The sequence below is a fragment of the Drosophila elegans genome, unplaced genomic scaffold, assembly GCF_018152505.1.
Source record: "Drosophila elegans isolate 14027-0461.03 unplaced genomic scaffold, ASM1815250v1 contig_684, whole genome shotgun sequence".
Lineage (NCBI taxonomy): Eukaryota > Metazoa > Arthropoda > Insecta > Diptera > Drosophilidae > Drosophila > Drosophila elegans.
In genome coordinates, this window is record NW_024546041.1 from 230,970 (window position 1) to 245,492 (window position 14,523).

General features: G+C 42.5%; 1 protein-coding gene across 3 annotated transcripts in view; it reads right to left on the minus strand.

The window, feature by feature from the left end:
• LOC108149572 (G protein-coupled receptor kinase 1) overlaps window positions 1–14,523 on the minus strand; it is a 382,291-nt gene that overhangs the window by 205,069 nt on the left and 162,699 nt on the right. The gene's annotated exons all lie outside the window — the stretch shown is intronic.

Genomic DNA, 14,523 nt, shown 5'->3' on the forward strand with positions numbered 1-14,523 from the left:
CTCCACAGCCCTTGACTCCAATTTCACTCTTAGTGAGCTCGAATATGCCCATACTTAAAAAAAACACCCGATATAGACCGAATTTCATATCCAATGCTTAAACAGTTACCCTCCGAAGCTAAATACCGACTATTAGAAATGTGTAACGCAATGCTAGCTAAAGGTACCTACCTTCAAGTGTGGAAATCTGCCATCATTATCCCTATCTTAAAACCTTACACGAATTAACATCCTTTAGACCCATTTCTTTACTCCATTGCTTAAAAAATGTTAGCCAAAAGGTTAATGTGGTTCATTACGAAACAGCAACATATCAGCCCCCACCAAACAGCTTTTAAACAACAGCATAGCTCTCTTGATTCTCTTCTGCATCTCCACCATTACGCATCAAACGCCCTTTCTACCAAAAATCATGTTACCATTTTGTCAACTGATTTTGAAAGGGCCTTCGATCGCGTAGGGGTGCTTACAGTATTGGATCAACTTTCCCGGTGGGGGTAGGTTAAAAGACCTTCAACTTAGCGAACCGTACTATCCGAGTAAGAGTTAACAACACTCTATCGAAATTCTAAACTCTCCACAATGGCATCCCACATGGATCGCCACACTCTGTGGTATTGTTCATGATCGCCTTCCAATCCTTGAATAACATAATATTAAGACATAATTAAGACATAATTAAGCTGTCAATTTATGCAGACGATGCCATAATTTTTAGCAAATGTAAGAATACCACTACACTAAATAATAAGTTTAAAGAAATCCTTGAAGAAATCCAAATGTGGGGAAACACCTCCGGTGCGACCCTTGCTGTAAATAAATGTAAACTTTTTCGTATTTGTAAAAAACAACGCTGTACATACCCACCATTATCGTACAATAACATAGATATAGAGCAAGTTCCTTTTCTTAAAATTCTTGGCCAGACAATTGATAAACGACTAACATTTAAACAACACTGTAACGAACTTAGGATCAATCTTATCAATAGACTAAACATTATTAAATTCCTAACATCTAAGCGTTCTTTCATTCATCGGACAACACGTATACAAGCGACTAGAGCTTTGTTGCTGTCCAAAATTGATTATGGCCTCGCAATTTATGGGTGGTGCGCGCCATCGAACTTAAAAAAGTTCTTACCTCCTTATCATGCTGCCGTCAGACGTAGCATATTTAGTGAGTAATAGAAAATACTAGAAATTAAGGAATATACTAGAAATCCCGAAAACGAGAAAAAGGGAGCGTGGGGAAGATGGTCATACACCGATCGAGGGAGTGCTCTTTTGTGTCGGAATGGTAAGACGGGCGCGTCTCCCGCAGTAATTTTTCGTGTAATCCGAGTAACGCCTCGACCGCGCGACCGCACGCGATAAGTGAATAGGGGGACTCTTGTGTCGGAATGGTAAGACGGGGCGGACGTGTCTCCCGCAGTAATTTTCCGTGTAATCCGAGTAACGCCTCGACCGCGCGACGGCACGCGACCAGTGAATAAGTGAGCTGATCAGTGTTTTGAGGTTAGTGTACATAATATTCCTCCCCGTTAAGTAAAGACGGTGTAGCGGGCTCGTAGGAGGGTATTATTTAAATAAAATAATCTAGAAAAAAAAAAGAGAAGAAGTAAAAGTGAAATCCCTCGTTTGTGATTCTTTTATTCGTAGTCGACCAGTAGCTTCTCTCCTCGCAGTGCATGTGACCTGTACGCGGACATCCGTCCCGTCTGGTCAAGTATCCTAGCTTTCCTCCCCGTAGTATTTGAGACCTGTACGCGGACACCCGGCCCGTCTGGTCTAGTATCCTAGCTTCCCTCTTAGTAGAATTTGAGACCTGTACGCGGACACCCGGTCCGTCTGGTCTAGTATCTTAGCCTCCCACATCGTAGTATTTGAGACCCGCACGTGAACACCCGTCCCGTCTGGTCTAGTATCTTAGATTCCCCCCCCTCGTAGCGCATGCGACCGGCACGCGGACACCCGGCCCGTCTGGTCTAGTACCCTAGCTTTCCTCATCGTAACGCATGCGACCGGCACGCGGACACCCGGCCCGTCTGGTCTAGTACCATAGCTTCCCTCTAAGTAGAATTTGAGACCTTTACGGGGACACCCGGCCCGTCTGGTCTAGTATCTTAGCTTCCCACATCGTAGTATTTGAGACCCGCACGTGAACACCCGTCCCGTCTGGTCTAGTATCTTAGATTCCCCCCCTCGAAGCGCATGCGACCGGCACGCGGACAACCGGCCCGTCTGGTCTAGTATCCTAGCTTCCCTCTTAGTAGTATTTGAGACCTTTACGCGGACACCCGGCCCGTGTGGTCTAGTATCTTAGCCGTCCCGTCTGGCTAGTATCTTAGATTCCCCCCCTCGTAGCGCATGCGACCGGCACGCGGACACCCGGCCCGTCTGGTCTAGTACCATAGCTTTCCTCCTCGAAGCGCATGCGACCGGCACGTGGACACCCGTCCCGTCTCGTCTAGTATCTTAGATTCCCCCCTCGTAGCGCATGCGACCGGACACCCGGCCCGTCTGGTCTAGTACCCTAGCTTTCCTCATCGTAACGCATGCGACCGGCACGCGGACACCCGGCCCGTCTGGTCTAGTACCATAGCTTCCCTCTTAGTTGTATTTGAGACCTTTACGCGGACACCCGGCCCGTGTGGTCTAGTATCTTAGCTGTCCCGTCTGGCTAGTATCTTAGATTCCCCCCCTCGAAGCGCATGCGACCGGCACGCGGACAACCGGCCCGTCTGGTCTAGTATCCTAGCTCCCCTCTTAGTAGTATTTGAGACCTGTACGCGGACACCCGACTCGTCTGGTCTAGTATCTTAGCCTCCCACATCGTAGTATTTGAGACCCGCACGTGAACACACGTCCCGTCTGATCTAGTATATTAGATTCCCCCCCTCGTAGCGCATGCGACCGGCACGCGGACAACCGGCCCGTCTGGTCTAGTATCCTAGCTTCCCTCTTAGTAGAATTTAAGACCTGTACGCGGACACCCGGCCCGTCTGGTCTAGTATCTTAGCCTCCCACATCGTAGTATTTGAGACCCGTACGTGGGCACATTCCGTCTGGTCTAGTATCTTAGATTCCCCCCCTCGTAGCGCATGCGACCGGCACGCGGACACCCGGCCCGTCTGGTCTAGTACCCTAGCTTTCCTCATCGTAGCGCAAGCGACCGGCACGCGGACACCCGGCCGTCTGTTCTAGTACCATAGCTTTCCTCCTCGTAGTGCATGTGACCTGCGCGCGGACATCATTCCCGACTGGTCAATCATACCGCCATCCTCTTCCCTTCAATCCCCCCACGTCCGAAAAATTCTACCCGGCTTGGCCTCGCCCGAAGGTCCAGCCCGGTGGATTTTTGGCCTCCGATACGTCGATAATGACTTGCGCGTGACGTCACCCACCGATCCCACTCTCGCGAAATAGTGTCCCGGCTTGGCCTCGCCCGAAGGTCCAGCTCGGTGGATTTTTGACCTCCGATACGTGGAAAACGACTTGCGCGTGACGTCTCCTGCCGGCCCCACTCTCGCGAAATAGTGTCCTGGCTTGGCCTCGCCCGAAGAACCAGCCCGGTGGATTTTTGGTCTCCGGCACGCGGAAAACGACTTACGTGTCCCAATCGTGGAAGTGACCAGTGGGATCATCCGGCGTTCCCACCCTCGTGAAATCGTTCGCCTGGCTTGGCCCCGCCCCAAGGTCCAGCCCGTGGGATTTTTAACTCCGGAGCAAGATACGGCGCGATCAACTCCGACATTACTCTCTCTCTCCCGGCGTCCATGAGAACCTTCGGCGTGACCCCCCAAACGACTCATTCACTCGTTGCATAAAACTCTCTAGTCCGGTGTTTCGGTGATTTACAAATTTCTTGTAAAGGACTCCTGGATCTGACTGAGATCTGTACCCCGGCAAGAGAGCATCCTTACAAGTGGCGCCCGAGCAGGGACACCGAGACTACCTAGAGAATCATCCAAGTGGCTTAAAGACCCACTGAAGAAAAAGAAGGGAAGAGTCACCCGAACCGTTCACATCCGATCTCCGGAAGGACCTAGAATACTTGAGATGGAAGTTAACACCAAACTAAATCGAAGAGGACAATAAACAATGAGTAACCCCAAGGAATCTGACGGTGAGTACGAAGAAGCTGATTTTGTTAAGAATCCAGGTATAGGAGTCCGCTGGATATACGCTCGCCGAAAAGACGAACTCAGCTCTCTCGCCCTGGAGTTTGGTTTTAAAGCCTACGGAACCGTCGAGGAGGCCAGGAAGGCATTCGCCAACCTCGTCAACACAGGGTCGTTCCCACAGAGCGTGTGGGACCGACTGGCTCAGTTGCAGGAGCAATATAGCAGCCGGGCCCCAAGTCCGAATCCTCCAGGCATGAACGGTGAAACGGGACAACTCACGGAATCCCTCACCATTCCCATGACTTCCGGAGCTACATCGATCGGGACTCCAGCCCGCCACCTACAGTCGGCCTCATGGGGAACTTTCAGGAGGGAATTCCTCGACTTCTGCCTACCACCTCGATATTTCGAGCGGTTGGAAGATAAGATACGGACCCACGTGCAGCGGAGAGGAGAGCCTTTCAAGACCTACTTTATCGAGCTCAGAACCAAGATGCAGCAAGCCGGTTATCGAGAAGAGGAAGAATTGTACCGGGCATACGAAAACATGGCTCCAGAATACCGACTGTATATTAAACCCAGTGAATTCGTGACCTTGACACAGTTGACCCATATGGCCACAGAATATGAGAGTGTCAAACAACTCGAGACGACTCGACGCGAGCCAAGAGTAACCATGGACAGGAACCAAGAAGAACCTCAACTTCACCGATCGCCGAACCCATTCCGGAATCCGGTGAATACAACGCAGACAGGATACGTGACCCACCAGATGATTGGTCAAAGAACCTCTCGAGTGGACATACGGCGGGCTTGTAATCGCTGTGGAGAGAACGGACATCTCCAAAGGAACTGCCCCAACCCACGTCGGGATTTCTGTTGGGACTGTGGGCGACCAGGAGTTTTAGATATAGACTGTTGCCGTCGAAATGTGTCGGGAAATGGGGAACGACTCCGCCGGAACCCAGGTGCGGCGGAGACGAACGGAGCAGCAACCCGCCCCAGTAAAACCCCCGTTAAGGTTACACGGCGGGCTCATCACAGCAGAGATAGAAGTCGGAGGACAACGGGTGGACGCCACCATTGATACAGGGGCATCGAGGAGTTTCGTCAGCGAAAGCTTTACTCGCTTGGCCGCGAGTGCAGGCGAGTTACAGGATGTTGTCACTAGAATAGCGTTGGCCGACCGGTCATGTCTGGATGTGACGAAGCTCTGGCGAACCTCGGTTACGTTGGCCGGCACTACGGTGCTCTTACCTATGTTAGTAATGCCCACCATGTTAGATCGCGTAATACTTGGATGAACTTCCTCAAAGTAGCGGGAACTCAGGTGCGATGTGGTCGAGCTACCCTCGACTTGCAAAATGAATCCCAAGCGGCAGGAGACCCTCTCTTACAGCCAGTACTTATAAAGACGCGAGGAGGTAACGGTACGCCCTGTTGAGGTTGGGGTCCATTTGGGAACTGCCAGGCCAGAAGAAGCAGAGGCACCCAGTCCTATTCCTACGCGAGCTACGACCCCGAACATCGACGCCGGCGCGCCCATTAGGATGGGGACGGTAGAAAACGACGAGCAGCGACAGAGCACTCTATTGAGTCCGGCGCAACAAAGCTTCTTCGATCGGGAACTGGCCTTATTCGAGAAGCTGCATGGGGGGTCTCACGTCGCCGAGCACACTATCGTCATGCGCGACGATAAGACCGTAAAACAAAAGTATTATCCCCGGAACCCCGCGATGCAACATGCCCAAGTAGACGAACTGCTCCGTGACGGGGCCATCGAACCTTCCAGAAGCCCGCACAGCGCTCCCATCGTATTGGTCAAGAAGAAGTCTACATGTGTGTAGACTACATGTGTAGACTCCAATCACATTCTGGAGAAATTACGCCACGCCCGATATATCTCCACGTTGAACTTGAAGCACGGCTATTGGCAAATTCCCATGGCTAGGGATGGTCGCCAATATACAGCATTCACGGTTCCTGGGAGAAGGTTGTACCAATGGAAGGTCATGCCCTTCGGGCTGCATTCTGCCAGTACCACGTTTTAACGCGCTCTGGATAGTGTAATCGCCGTGGAGATGGAACCGGTCGCCTTCGCTTATCTAGACGATATTATTATCATAAGCGCGACAGAAGAACATCACTTCACTCATCTCTCGGAAGTTTTCCGCAGATTGCGGGCGGCGAATTTAGGGATAAATCCAAAGAAGTGTTGCTTCTTCAAGAAGAAACTCGTTTACCTCGGCCACGTCATCAGCAGCGACGGAATTCAGACTGGCCCCCTCTAACCTAAAGGAACTCCGTCAATGGATCGGGATGGCCTCGTGATATCGGTGATTTGTCCCTAGTTTCGCGACTATCGTGCAGCCGATGACTGCACTACTAAAGAAAGGACGGAAGTGGACCAGGGGACCAGAACAGCAAGGCGCCTTGAAAGAAATTAAAAGATGCCTGACTACTGCTCGCGTGGCTAAATTCTATTGAGAGCCCTAGCGCGTTGGGCGCTAGAATTGCAGCAATTCCAATTCGACGTACGCTATCGACGAGGGAAATTGAACGTCGTGGCCGACACACTTTCTCGACAGCCTTGTCAGGTACTGCAAGGCGCTATCGAACTCGAGGACCACTGCGACTGGATCAAAAGGATGAAAGACCAAATACAGGAGGAACCCGAGAAGTTCGCCGACTACATGATCGAAAACGACCAGCTCTACAGGAACATGGACTACCGAGCTGACGATGAGGACTACTTCCCGTGGAAGCTCTGTGTGCCCACTTCCCGTAGAGGCCGCGTCTTACGTGAGTGCCACGATTCCCCGACACTTGGGAGTCCGAAAAACGATCACGCGTCTGACCCAGAGGTATTTCTGGCCCGGTATGTATCGCGACGCGAAACGCCATGTTCGCCACTGTGAATCTTGTCAAAAGTTTAAGACGGAACAGACCAAAGAGGCAGGTAAGATGCTAACCTGGGTCATCAGTGAACCTTTCGACATTCTCTGTGCGGACTTTGTAGGCCCACTACCCCGGTCGAAACAAGGAAATACTATGCTCCTGGTGTTTCACGACGTATTCTCGAAATGGGTAGAACTGATCCCACCCCGGGGGGTGTAAAGTACACACCTAGACGGTGGACGATACAATTTTTTGTAGAATGTAAGGTTATAGGTGTAAGCGACTCATCATGAATAATAAATATTAAGTTTGTAGTATGTAAGGTTATAGGTGTAAGCGACGTATAATGGATTATAAATATTAAGTTGAAACCGAATATTAAGCCGTAGTTAAGTTCCAAACCCGAGTGGCAACGCCAGTCGATATTTAGTGAGTAATAGAAAATACTAGAAATTAAGGAATATACTAGAAATCCCGAAAACGAGAAAAAAGGAGCGTGGGAAAGATGGTCATACACCGATCGAGGGAGCGCTCTCTTTCGTCGGAATAGTAGGACGGGACGGACGTGTCTCGCGCAGTAACTTTTCGTGTAATCCGAGTAACGCCTCGACCGCGCTACGGCACGCGATAAGTGAATAAGGGGACTCTTGTGTCGGAATGGTAAGATGGGGCGGACGTGTCTCCCTCTGTAATTTTCCGTGTAATCCGAGTAACGCCTTGACCGCGCGACGGCAAGCGACCAGTGAATAAGTGAGCTGATCAGTGTTTTGAGGTTAGTGTACATAATATTCCTCCCCGTTAAGTAAAGACGGTGTAGCGGGCTCGTAGGAGGGTATTATTTAAATAAAATAATCTAGAAAAAAAAAAAGAGAAGAAGTAAAAGTGAAATCCCTCGTTTGTGATTCTTTTATTCGTAGTCGACCAGTAGCTTCTCTCCTCGCAGTGCATGTGACCTGTACGCGGACATCCGTCCCGTCTGGTCTAGTATCCTAGCTTCCCTCCCCGTAGTATTTGAGACCTGTATGCGGACACCCGGCCCGTCTGGTCTAGTATCCTAGCTTCCCTCCCCGTAGTATTTGAGACCTGTACGCGGACACCCGGCCCGTCTGGTCTAGTATCTTAGCCTCCCACATTGTAGTATTTGAGACCCGCACGTGGACACCCGTCCCGTCTGGTCTAGTATCTTAGATTCCCCCCTCGTAGCGCATGCGACCGGCACGCGGACACCCGGCCCGTCTGGTCTAGTACCCTAGCTTTCCTCCTCGTAGCGCATGTGACCGGGACGCGGACACCCGGCAAGACTGGTCTAGTACCATGGCTTTCCTCCTCGTAGTGCATGTGACCTGCGCGCGGACATCATTCCCGACTGGTCAATCATACCGCCATCCTTTTCCCTTCAATCCCCCCACGTCCGACAAATTCTACACAGCTTGGTCTCGCCCGATGGTCCAGCCCGGTGTATTTTTGGCCTCCGATACGTCGAAAATGACTTGCGCGTGACGAAATAGTGTCCCGGCTTGGCCTCGCCCGAAGGTCCAGCTCGGTGGATTTTTGACCTCCGATACGTGGAAAACAACTTGCGCGTGACGTCTCCTCGCCCCAAGGTCCAGCCCGTGGGATTTTTAATTCCGGAGCAAGATACGGCGCGATCAACTCCGACATTACCCTCTCTCTCCCTGCGTCCATGAGAACCTTCGGCGTGACCCCCCAAACGACTCATTCACTCGTTGAATGAAACTCTCTAGTCCGGTGTTTCGGTAATTTACAAATTTCTTGTAAAGGACTCCTGGATCTGACTGAGATCTGTACCCCGGCCAGAGAGCCGAGTTCTTCGACACATAGTAATGGTTAAATAATTCAGAATTACGGTTTAAATTTCATTAAAATCGGACGACTATATCATATAGCTCCCATAGGAACAATCGGAAAAATAAATACATAAAAATTACAACTTTGCTGTTTTATAATTTTTTTTTAGTTCTTCTAGATAAAGTAATGGTTAGATATTTCTGAATGAAGGTTTAAATTTCATCAAAATCGAGCTATCATATAGGTCCCATTGAAACAATAATATATAAAAACATTTTGTTTAAATTAAACTTTTCTATTTTGTAATTTTTGTTTTTAATTATTTTAGACTTTGTAATAATTTGATGGTTTAGAATAATGCTTTTAATTTAATTGAATCGGGAAACGATATTATATAGCTGTTAATGTTTTCAAGAATATTTATTTTTAAAATAGCTTCAAGGGTATATGAACTTCGGCTTGCCGTAGTTTGCTTCCTTTCTTGTTTAATTTTTTTTTGTTTCTTCGACAGAAAGTAATGGTTAAATATTTCAGAATTACGTTTTAAGCTTCTTCAAAATCGGACGACTATAGCATATAACTCCCATAGGAACAATCGGAAAAATAAATAAAAAAAAATTATAACTTTGCTGTTTTAAATTTTTTTAATGTCTAAATATTTCAGAATAAAGTTTTAAATTTTCTTTTTAAATGTAACTTTTCTATTATTTCTATTTTCTTTTTAAAAATTCTTTTTGACTTATTAAAAATTTGACAGTTCAGAATTACGCTTTCAATTTTATTAAAATCGGAAAACGATATCATATAGGTGCATAGGAACTAAAGGTTTGCAAATAGCTGCAAATCATGATAGATTCACATATACGCAAGTTAATGATAATTTTAATGTTATCAAGAATATTTAATTATTGCAATAGCTGCAAGGACAACTTCGGCTTGCCGAAGTTTGTTTCTATCTTGTTTTTAACCTTTTTTTGAACACTGTTCCCTCATTTGATTTTGAACTGTGATTTCTTATAAAAAAAAGTTTGGACGAAACATATTTTTACTCAAAATTGTATTTTTTTTACCTTTATCCTTATAATGAAAATATTTAATTTGTGTAATATTATAAAAAAAAAAATTAAAAAATTCGTTAAAAAAGGCGAAACTACACCCATTTTTCTTAAATCTTAAAATGTCTGTCATAAAATTATTTTAATTTTCGTGCTTAAGTATTTAGTTATTGCCACAAAAAGTGGCAATGTTATATATATATTATTTTTTTTAATGTTAATATAAATGTAAATTGTGTTTAATTTAAAAAATATTATGTATGCAAGTTTTTAAATATATTACATGCAAATCCAGCTCTTCCCTATTACTATGGACGGCAGTACGCAAGGAGACTACTATATATATATAATAAATGATAAATCAATCAAAAGGTATGACTTTTCTAAGAGTTTGTGCATACTAAGAGTTTTAGAAAATCAGTTCGTTCAAAAAAGTGCGAAACAACTTTTGTCTTCTACTGGAACTGTCGGGGCCGGTGGAGCAAACATGTCAAACGACATGTATTCAATAAACAAGGCAAAAACAGCATTATTGAAATGAGAACGTTTTTCACTTTTGTGTTTGTATGTCCGTTTCAAGGCGATGTTTTAGGGTCCTGAAACAACTTTTACTGTATTAAGCAGCTCGAGTTGAAAAACGTTTGTTCTACCATTATTAGAAAACACCCGCTAGTTTTGCGGGAAAACTGTTAAAAACTAAATTTCGCCCACAACTGTCAAACGACTACGGATACATGATATATATCGTTAAAAAGGTATTTTCAAGGACTATTTACGATTGCTTGATAACATTTTTTTAAGTAAAAGAGTTTTTTTTTAACGGCACAATAAATTCCTTTTTATTTTCCAGTGCTTATAGCATTTGAAATATATAACACTTTTTCTCTAAAAACTCGTTTTTTAAGATTTATTCAGCGTTTAAAAATCCCGTTTCAGACATTTTTTAAATTTGCATTTTATGATAATTTGAATAAGAAGAAATCTATGCAAGTCAAATGCGATTATGAACAACTTTTATTAGAACTAATAGTGATATCATATTATTATTAATAAAGGCAAGGTAATATAATTATTTTGTGATCAGAGGATAGAACTGTGTCCTTCGGGTTTTTAATATACAAGTCATTTGGGAACAACTTCTGGTCATGGTGCTGACGTACTTAAATAAAAAAAAAAAACCAAGTGTCCTGTACAAACTAAAAACAAGAAAAAAAAAACAAACTTCAACAAGCCAAAGTTTATATACCCTTGCAGCTATTGTAAACAAAAAATCTAAATATTATCGTATTTGCTTAAAAACTTTGAAGCTATAATGATTCAGCTATAATGTTCAGCTCAATTTTTCGAACGTTTTTTTTATAACCCTGATTGTTCCCATATGTTCCCTATGATTTATTTGTCCGCTTCTAATCAAATTTAAAAAGAACTTTGGCCAAAAAAAATCTACCTTGATTTAAGAAATTTGACATTAATTCCATGGATTTTAGAAAATGATTTTCTTAAATATAAGAACGACTTTTCTAAATAAAATTAAGAAAACCATAACCATAAAATTAAGAAAAATATGTCTTGAATTTAGAAAAGTATTTTGAAAAGAGGGCGTTTTTGTCTTAATTTAACTAAAAAGCTTTTCTAAATTATACGGTAAATAATTAATAATAATTAATAATATTTGGTTTTTTTTATTTTATATTTTTTATATTTTATTTATTTATTATACATTTTATTTTATTAAATATTTACGTTTTATAATTAATTTTACATACAAAAAAAACCTTTAGTCAACACATATATTAATATTTAGAACAAGTTTTACTTCGACCTCGTTTCGAACTCGCGAGCAACACTCTAAGTCACTCGACCATGCCTGCTTCTTTAAACGTGAGTCTTAAAGAATGTACAAGTATTTTCAACCAATGGGAGGGCATACATTTTCTACTACCTAAACGATTTTTAAGAACGGTTTAAGACACTCGTTTAATAGAATAAAAGAAAAAATAACGAAAATTAGGGCAAGATAAAAAAAAAACAAAACTATAGTTAAACTAATTTTATCTTGGAACTTGTTACGACAAGAATTTGAACTCTTGGTCTCCAGAACAAAAGTTTAGTGGCCGGTCGCATTTACCAGCTCGACTGCACAAAAAATGTATAAAAAAAGAACATTTTCTAGTTCATTGGATTTTTTAAAATGAAATACGGATTCTCCCTAAATTTATAAAAAAAATCGCCATAATTTAAAGAAAACTACCCACTACAAGGCTAATAAAATCAAGAGAAAATCGTCTTTACTCTTAGAAAAAAGCATGTTTCTTCTTCTTCAATCTCACCATTTTGACTTTTAATGGCAAATTTTTCTAAAAACTAGAAAAAAAGAAGTTAACTCTATGGCGTTTTAAAATCACTGGCGATTTTCTCAAATATATGGTGATTTATTTTGAATGTAACAAAAAAACAGCAAATCTTATTTCCTTTGTTCCCCGATTGTTCCAATGGGACCTATATGATATAGTCGTCCGAACAGCCTACATTCGAATTGTATTTTACCTGCAATAAACCGATTACTTTTGCGAACATTTCCTGCAGATAGATTTAAAACTGAGAGACTTGTTTGGGTAGGAACGGCAAGGCGGCTTGATAGAATCTCCTGTTGATGCTGATCAGAATATACTTATATACTTTATAAAGTCAGAATTGTCTCCTTGACTGAGTTAAAATACCCTCTGCACGGGTATAATGAATAAAGTTGTTTTAAACATAAAAAAACTTTAAAAAAAATATAAAAGCTATAAAAAAAACCGTAATTTCTTTTTTAGCAAGAAAAGAAGCCAACTTCAATATTACATTACGATTACATTTCGATCTCTATGGCTATAAATTTCTAAAACATTGAAGCTATGACATTACACGACTTATTTAATAAAAATGAAGTATTTTTTTTATTAAGAAAATAGTCGCCACAAAATGTGATATCGTTAATTTAACCTCGTCAAGAGGTGTTTTTGTTTGATGGATACGTATGTACCAAGAACTGAAAGCGATGTGCAATGATTAAGCACAAGACAATTTATTTTTTTCTACTACTATAGCTCTCAATTTTTTGCACAAATACCTAAGACTCTGGGTTCAGATCTGAGCAAGTGGACGGCATACCATAATGATGGCAGTAATTGGCAAGAAATAAAAATCTAAGTATTTCGCGACCGTCACGAATTGTTTAGCAAGTATAAACAGCTTTAACTCTTTGTTTTTTAGAAGCCACTAGGATGGGCTTCGTTTTATTGAATTAGTTTTTCCGCTCTCCAAAGCGTATTTTTCTCACCAAATCCGATTCAAAAAGTGTCCCGTTTTTTCCTCTTAAAATCCTAACTTAAATTTATGTGACCTATCAGTTCACATCATTTATTGATTATTAAATATATATATATATACACAATTCACACTTAAAGCTAATATTTTGTTATGATATTGACTAGATGTTTACACAAGCTTGGATTGTTTTTTGATTCACTCACGCTGCGGGCAACTTGAATTTATAATATACTGGTTTATATGTATTTTCATTTTTTTTGCAAACGAAGTTCACTTGCTCTTGTATTATCATGTGCCACTGCTGCACAAAAAATCCTTGCCTTTTATTTCTTTCAGAATTCACGCGGGAGCGCCACGCAAATTTAGATAAGTTTTTCTAAATGCACAAAACCGAAAAACTTTTGGTGGTTGTAAATTTTTAATAGGCAACAAAGAGAAAACGAAAAGAATGAAGAGAAGACGTGCGAACGATCGAAGTCTAATTTTACGAGTGCTTGTTATATATATTAAAGCGAAAATTCAAAAATGGAATTAGCCAATTTGACAGAGGAACGAATTTTAACATTTAGGCCGGATAGCACAGTTCGCACAGACAATAAGACTTTAGTAGCACAATATAGTGTTAAAACAAAGAGGCAAGATGTGTTATTATCAGCGTATTTAGGGGATATCACGAATATACCGAAAATTATTTGGAGCCCCCACTCAATATAGTGCAGAAATTGAAAGACTAACAAAGGAATTAGCACATTCAAAAGAAATGTGCATAACATATCTGGCCATACTTCTTTAATTATATGTTTAATAATCGCTGTAATTTTAATTATATATGCATTACGTAAATGTAGCATAAACAGGCAAGCCATAACGGGGTAACGACATAATTCCGTCGTTTTAAAGCGACTTAATTTCACGTGATCTTATGACGTTTGAGGACGCAGAAAAACGACTTAATTTCGCCAGCCGCGGAATTATTACGTTTAAAAACTACTTGGGCCTACTTAAAGTGACATACATGACATAAAGTGTACATATATATATAAGTAAATAGATGGATGTGTATGTACGTATGTGTTTCGAAAAGTGATTTTTAAGGAATTATTAATAGTTTTAAATTGCCATGAAAAACTAAAACAATATAAAAAGATTTTAAGTCTCATTTGTTTATTGTTTACTTAGCAATAGAAGAAAAGTTTTCCTATTCCTTAAAGATTTGAGTAGGCTTTACAGGGATGGAGAATAGCTTGAATGTACAAGTCCAGTTATTAATTTGTGAAGGAACATGACACCATGGCAGGTCCGCCGATCCTTGTGGGAGGGCAG